The 7,358-nt window shown below is 44.3% G+C and overlaps 1 pseudogene; it reads left to right on the top strand.

Annotated features, from left to right (window-relative positions):
- Positions 1-2,423: 2,423 nt before the first annotated feature.
- On the top strand, positions 2,424-6,294 carry LOC144226110 (uncharacterized; annotated as a pseudogene).
- The last annotated feature ends 1,064 nt before the right edge of the window (positions 6,295-7,358 follow it).

Below are 7,358 nucleotides of genomic sequence, written 5' to 3' on the forward strand. Positions count from 1 at the left end.
TAACAATGAGCAATTACTAGAGCACCAGACACAAGACAGCTGTGTGAGTTCTCTGGCGATCTGCATACGGTTCTCTTGAATCATCACTGAGTACTAATCAGCAAATGTGTATAAAGAAACTACTCAAGGTTTGATAAGTTACCTGTATCTAGCCCTCTCTGGCTTCTTTCTGTATGAACCAGGAAGACATCTAGCTAATCCCCAAAACAAAAATCCCTAAAGCCATCTCCCTGGGGCAAAGACAACAAGTCTTCTTTTGTACCTACAGAGACTTATTAATGAATTCCTGTGCCTTCCCTGAGGGCATTTCCATTAGTTCCCTAGAAGCCAAACACAGCTTCAGGGTGAGCAGGCAAAAAGGTAACTGGAATTTCAGATGGAATCATGAAGAGTATGGAAAAGGTGAACAGAAACCTGTTCACAATATTCTAGAATATGAGAAGTATAGGAAGTTTCTCAAAGCATGAAAACAATGAAATTAAGACAAATCAAAAGACATCTAATATTTAGCATGATCTTAACAGCCAGAAAGTTTTGTTAAAAACTGAAAAACTAAATCCAAAATCAATAAAGAACTTACTGAACTCAACACCCGAAAAACAAAAAATCCAGTGAAGAAATGGGCAGAGGACATGAATAGTCACTTTTCCAAAGAAGACATCCAGATGGCCAACAGACACATTAAAAGATGCTCAACATTACTCATCATCAGGGAAATACAAACCAAAACCACATTGAGATACCACCTTACACTAGTCAGAGTGGCTAACATTAACAATTCAGGAAACAACAGATGCTGGTGAGGATGTGGAAGAACTGGAACCCTCTTGCAGTGCTGGTGGGAATGCAAACTGGTACAACTGCTCTGGAAAACAGTGTGGAGTTTCCTCAAAAAAATTAAAAATAAAATTACCCTACAACCGAGCAACTGCACTCCTAGGAATTTATTCAAAGGATACAGGAATGCTGATTCACAGCGGCACTTATACCCCAATGTTTATAGCAGCACTTTCAACAATAGCCAAATTATGGAAAGAGCCCAAATGTGCATCAACTGATGAGTGGATAAAGGAGATGTGGTTTACATATACAATGGAATACTCTTTGGCAATGAGAAAGGATGAAATCCTGCCATTTGCAACCATGTGGATGGAACTGGAGGGTATTACGCTAAGTGAAATAAGTCAATCAGAGAAAGACAGATATCATATATTTTCACTCTTATGTGGAACTCAAGAAACTTAACAGAAGACCATGGGAGAAGGGAAGGGGAAAAAATAGTTTCAAACGGAGAGGGAGGCAAACCATAAGAGACTCTTAAATACAGAGAATAATCTGAGGGTTGATGGCCGGGGTGGGGTGGGGGGAGTAAGGGAAGGGAGGAAATGGGTGATGGGCATTGAGGACTTGTTGGGATGAGCACTGGATGTTGTATGTAAGCAATGAATCACAGGAGTCTACCCCAAAACCAAGACCACACTGTATACACTGTATGTTAGCTAACTTGACAATAAATTATATTTAAAAAATTATAATAAAATAAATCATCACAAAAAATTTTCAGTAAAAAATAAAAACTGAAAAACTAAGATTCAGGAGAGGGAAATGAATTGTCCAAGGGTTAATAAGAGAACTAGACTAGAATCAGAGTCTTCTGATGTCTGATACAAAGGCATACCATATCCACATCATGAAAAAGTACCCTTATTTAATGCCATTTCTGAGCATGTTTTAGCAATACAATTTAAAAGAAAATGAATATTGTGAACAGGCTGGACATAAATGGCTATGGTTTGAGGACTAGCCAGAATTATAAGGATGACAAAGTTGTCTTTGATGCCTTTTGACCTACTTATCAGTTCTCAAAAATATTTACAAGCAGAGAAAACAGATTCTTAAATATAGAGAACAGAGGGTTATCAGAGGGAGGGTGGGGGGTGAAATAGCTGATGAGGATTAAAAGTACACTTACAATGATAAGCATGAAAAACTGTACAGAATTGTTGAATCACTATATTGAACACCTGAAACTAATATAAAGTTATATGTTAACAATACTGGAATTAAAATTTTAAACTAAATTTTAAAAATTTACCAACAGTTATTACCAACTACATTATCAACAACTGATAGGGACAAAAATATTCATTAAGAAGCAAGCTCTTAGGTAAGTATTTTGTCATTGTCACAGGGGATTTTTGACAAATTGTTCTGCTTATAATTTGTAAACTACATCCTGAGTGAATTAGTGAATTCTGATTACAAATTCCCCTGGGTACCACTTGGTTTTTTTCCCAGCATTGATCCCCTGAGTCTGTAATAGAAGAGTCTATAAAGCAAATGTCCCTTTTCATTGAATGGAACCTGTTCAGAAGCCTCTCAAATGACCTAAAACTTCAGAACCTTAGATTCCAGGAGGAACCATGGACCATAGCACGAGGGGGAAGCTCCCAGCCGCACCTCAGACTTTCCCTGAACCTTCTGCTGCATGGTTTGGATGTTGACTAAACAACAGTATTTTGTCTTTGGATAGCTATTTTTTGGATTGTTGCTGCTGAAGGGCTAGAAAGAAAAGAAAAATGGGTCAAGAAAAGATTTCTATGGAAATGTAACCTGTGACTATTTCTACAGAATTGCCTCCACATTTCGCTAAGAGTCTGAGCTCTTTTCATGAAACCACAGTGGACTTGCCAGACTGTACGCTCCCTACTCCCTCTTTGGGGGATCCTCAGAGACCTGAAAAGCTTGTGTTGTCCCTGGGCTGGTGAGTTCCTGAGGCCACTTCTCAGATAACCAGTCATTGTGCAGAAAGGGAGGGAGCCGCAGAGCATAGCTTCCCTTGCCAGGGCCCAGAAATGACCCAAGACGAAGGTTTCTGAATTACTAGGCACTTTGGCTACTGCTCCTAGGAGCCTTCTTGTGCTCATTCTGAGAAAACAACAGGCTCAGAAACTTAAAGAAAAAAAAGGGAAGAAGAAGAAGAAGCTAAAGGATAGTCTCTCCAAAAAGAAAATGAGCCTCTTTGCAAACACTGGCTGCCTGTGGGAAGGAAGATAGGCAACAGGTCCCTAGGCAAAAATTTTCCAAGCTTTTTAAATCATATATCACATCAGTGAAAACTTTTAAATGAAGTTGAGGAAGTATCACCAATATATGTGTATGTTCATTAATTTTTAAATTATTTACATATATAGATACATAAGCATATGGTTTATGTTTTAAAACATACACAGAACATTCTTTTCTTCATGAAGTATAGCTGCCTGGCAATGTTATATTAGTTTTGAGAAAGACCTGAAACCATAAAACTCCTAAAAGAAAACATAGGTGGTAACCTTTTAGACGTTGGTCTTACAACATTTTTCTGGAGAAGCAAACTTTTTTAATAAGCTAAAAATAAATCCCATAGCTTAGCAACTTTAGGACATACATTTCAACATCTCTGAAACTGGGAGGCATCTTATTATCAATGGCATTTTAGCATGGGGTCACTGTCTGGTTGGGGTAGCATCTTTCTTTCTTAATGGCACATAAAATAGTAGTGTGTCTCACACTGAATTGCACCTTAGATTTTATGAAATGGTGTAACTAGAAGGCTCTCATATCTACTGCAGTGATTCATCTGGCACACCAGCAATGTAGGTGTCCCTCACATTTAAAGAGCAGTGAAAGGGACCACGGGGGGTGGGTCTTGGGCCATTGGTCTCCAATGAAAAGGAGCAAGGGAAAATCCCTCATAAGAATTCCATATATTTCTCCAAAGAAAAATCCCTGTTCCATTCAGTAAAACAACACATCTATAAGCCTCAGAGAATCTGATCTGATTAGGAAACATTCAAGAGGCTTTCATTTATTTGTTTTAGGTTCTCACCATGGCCCTAGGCCAATAGTTAATTTCTGTGAAGTTTATCTTTCTTCTCAAAAACTGTGAGTGCAATAAGCCCCACAGTATTTCATTTCTTGTCAGAACTGCCCTAGCAATCTTTACAGGTAACTAATCACATGCCAGATATCAGTATGAGAAAGGGGTCTGAGCACCTGAATAGACATCTTTCCAAAGAAGATATACATATGGCAAACAAATACATGAAAAGATGCCAACATCACTAATCATCAAGTAAATGCAAATCAAAGCCACAATGATATGTCATCTCACACCTGTCAGGGTGTCTATGGTCAAAAAGACAAGAAGTAACAAGTGCTGGTGAGTGAATGTGGAGAAAAGAAAACCATTGTGCATTGTTGAACAGAAAAATAAACTGGCACAGCCACTATGTAAAATAGTGTAGAGGTTCCTCAAGAAATTAAAAATAGAACTACCATATGATCCAGCAATCCCAACTCTGGGTATACATCCAAAGGAAACAAAATCATTTCAAAGAGATCCTTGTACTCCCATCTTCATTGCAACATTATTCACAGTATCCAAGGTACGGAAACAACCTAGCTGCCATCAACGGATGAATGGATAAAGAAAATGTGACATATATAATAGAATATTATTCAGCCTCAAAAAAGGAAGTCCTGCCATTTGCAATGACATAGATGAACTTGGAGGCCATTATGCTGTGTGAAATAAGCCAGACAGAGAAAGACAAATACTGTATGATATCTTTTATATGTAGAATGGAAATTAAAACTCAAACTCGAGGAAACAGAGTAGAATGGTGGTTACCATGGGGTAGGGATGGGGGGTGAATGGAGAGAGGTTGGTAGTAGGGTACAAGCTTTCAGTTATAAGACGAATAAGGTCTTAAGATCTAATGTATAACATAGTGACTATAGCTTTCTGAAGGTCCGTGTCCCTTCTGCCAGCGGCTCTAGGTCTTTGGCCACCCTGGTGGGCCTTGGGCCTCACTCCTGGCCTTCAGAACCAAGCCCAAGCCCGGGGGCATCCTCTCACACCGGAGGCTTCGGAACTCCGGGACTCCAGAACCCAGGCGCCAGCACGTGCCAAAGCGCCAGCTCCCACCCAGCTCCCAGTGTGGGAACCGGGAGCAGAGGAGCCCGGGCAACCATCAGCTTCGCAGACTTGGCGTACTGCTCCCCATAGGAATAGGGTGTCTGCGGACCGAGCAGAGGGCCTGAGCGGGACGTGGTACCGGAGACCTACCGCCCCCTGGGTGCGCTCCGTGAGGCCCTGCCCGCTCGCCAGGGCCACCTCCCAGCTCACCCTGCCCACCCTCAGGCCGGCACCCACAGTGGGAGGCCCCAGGCCAGGAAGTGGGGACAGCAGAGGGCGGCCTCCCCGCGGTGTGGGGTTTGTTTGCATTTTCCTTCCTCAGTGTTCCGAGGCACTAAACCAGCCTTCCTCTGGGTGGAGGAAGAGGCCGACTGGTGGAGCCCTGATGCCCGGAATCCGGAAGTGGGAGAGTGTCTGACCGAAGCAGATGCAGAAGCCAGAAATGGATGGGAAAGACCAAAGAGAAAGGACTGAGGCACCGGAGAAGATCCTTCTGTGGAAGCTCAGTCTCCTGGGCTGAAGGCTCTGAAACCCCCTTCTGCTGGCTCCCTCATAGCTCGGAGCGGCCGTCCAAGGCAACCCGCCAGGCTCACTCCCCACTCTGTGCCCATCCCCGTCCTCAGAGCCGAACAGTGTCAAGGTTGCTACATGTGCAGTAGGAGTTTTGCCTGGCGCTTGGCCCTGGTGACGCACCTGTGCTACCACGTGGGCGAGAAGCCCTTCTGTAGCCCTGACAGTGGCACAGGCTGCGGCCAGGCCTCCTCTGCGTGCAAGCCCCGGGCCAGCCATCGCGAGAGCAGCCCCAGCGCTGCCTGGACTGTGGCCCGGCTTCACCCGGCGCTCGGCCCTCCCCACTCACCTACGGGTCCACGCAGACCAGAAGCTCTGTCGCCGTACTGACTGTGGCCGCTACTTTAGCCAGAGCTCTGCCCTCTACCAGCACCATCGGGTCCACGGCGGCGAGACTCCTTTCCCCTGCGAGGACTGTGGCCGCGCCTATGCCGCGGCGTCAGACCTTCGGCGTCACGCGCGCACGCACACCCGCGGGAAGCCCTACGCGCGCCCAGACTGTGGGCGCTGCTTCTTCAGAGCTCAGAAACGCCAGCGCATCGGTGGACCCACACTGGTGACCGCCCCCACCCCAGTCCTCCGTGTGGCAGGCACTTTGGCCAGAAGTCAGCCGCGGCCAAGCACCAGTGGGTCCATAGGCCTGGTGCCCAGGGGGCACAGGGGCTAGAGTGCCGGTGGGATGCCTGAGCCAGAGGCCAGGGGACCTGGATCCACCTGTGGGCTTCCAACACTACCCAGAAATATTCCAGGAGCCTGGGTGATGGTCTCAAAGGTTGCAAGTCAAAGGGTGGAGATCTAGACATTGCCTGAGGCCCAGGCTGGGCTCAAGGGCCTGAACCACTGTGGCAGCTCCAGAGAGGTCACAGAATTCTGGGCAAGAGGTGGACCTGGGGATGAGGATCATGTTACCTTGGGCCTTCGCAAGCTTGATCTGCTGACACCTTGCTCCCAACTGTCCCAGACTCTAGAAGCCCCCTTTGCTGAGTTGGGGCATGAGGTAAGCCCCTCCATAAGACAACCACTGTGGGGAAGAAAAAGCTGTTTCTCAGCTTACTCAAGAGAACTGAGGTAGAAGAGAACTTTGTTTTATCCATGGTCTTTTCAGTGCAGAAGCTGAAAACTTATGGCCATGTACTGAATCTGGCTTGCAGCAACCTTTGAAAAATTAGTTTTGGCCCAACCAGCATTTTTAAAATGTTACAGATTTAAATGGTTAAGATTTAAAAAGATATTTCACACAAAAACTTAGGATTTAAATGGTTAAGGTTTAAAAAGATATTTCACACAAAAACTTGGGTTTCTAGCCTCTTCAAAGATTTGGCAACTTGACCTAAGCTGAGGGACAGCTGTTCGGTGTGCCCATCACTCCATTTCCACTCCTGAACAGTGCCAGCTGGCACTTGTCATTGTTTGTCCATGTCTCTGGTAAAGCAGGCCCTCTCCATCTGGCATTTCCCCTCATTTGCATGACCTGTTGGGCTCCTGTAGTCATTTGGGTTTGCACACTGGTGTACAACATTCATGTTTTTCTGTATCAGAGATTCAGGTAGACAGCATAGATGTGAAAGGGTGGCACAGGGAGAGAAGTAAAAGCAGACTTTATTAAAAAAAAAAAAAANTCAGAGATTCAGATAGACAGGAAAGATGTGAAAGGGTGGCACAGGGAGAGAAGTAAAAGCAGACTTTATTAAAAAAAAAAAAAAAGACCATGGTGACTATAGTTGATAATACTATATTGTGTAATTGAAATTTCCTAAATGAAAAAAAAAAGGTTAATATGTGAGGTGATGGATGTGCTAATTAACTGTGGGGCCTTTTCACAATG

Source organism: Crocuta crocuta, unplaced genomic scaffold, assembly GCF_008692635.1.
Source record: "Crocuta crocuta isolate KB4526 unplaced genomic scaffold, BGI_CrCroc_1.0 scaffold549, whole genome shotgun sequence".
NCBI classification, from domain to species: domain Eukaryota; kingdom Metazoa; phylum Chordata; class Mammalia; order Carnivora; family Hyaenidae; genus Crocuta; species Crocuta crocuta.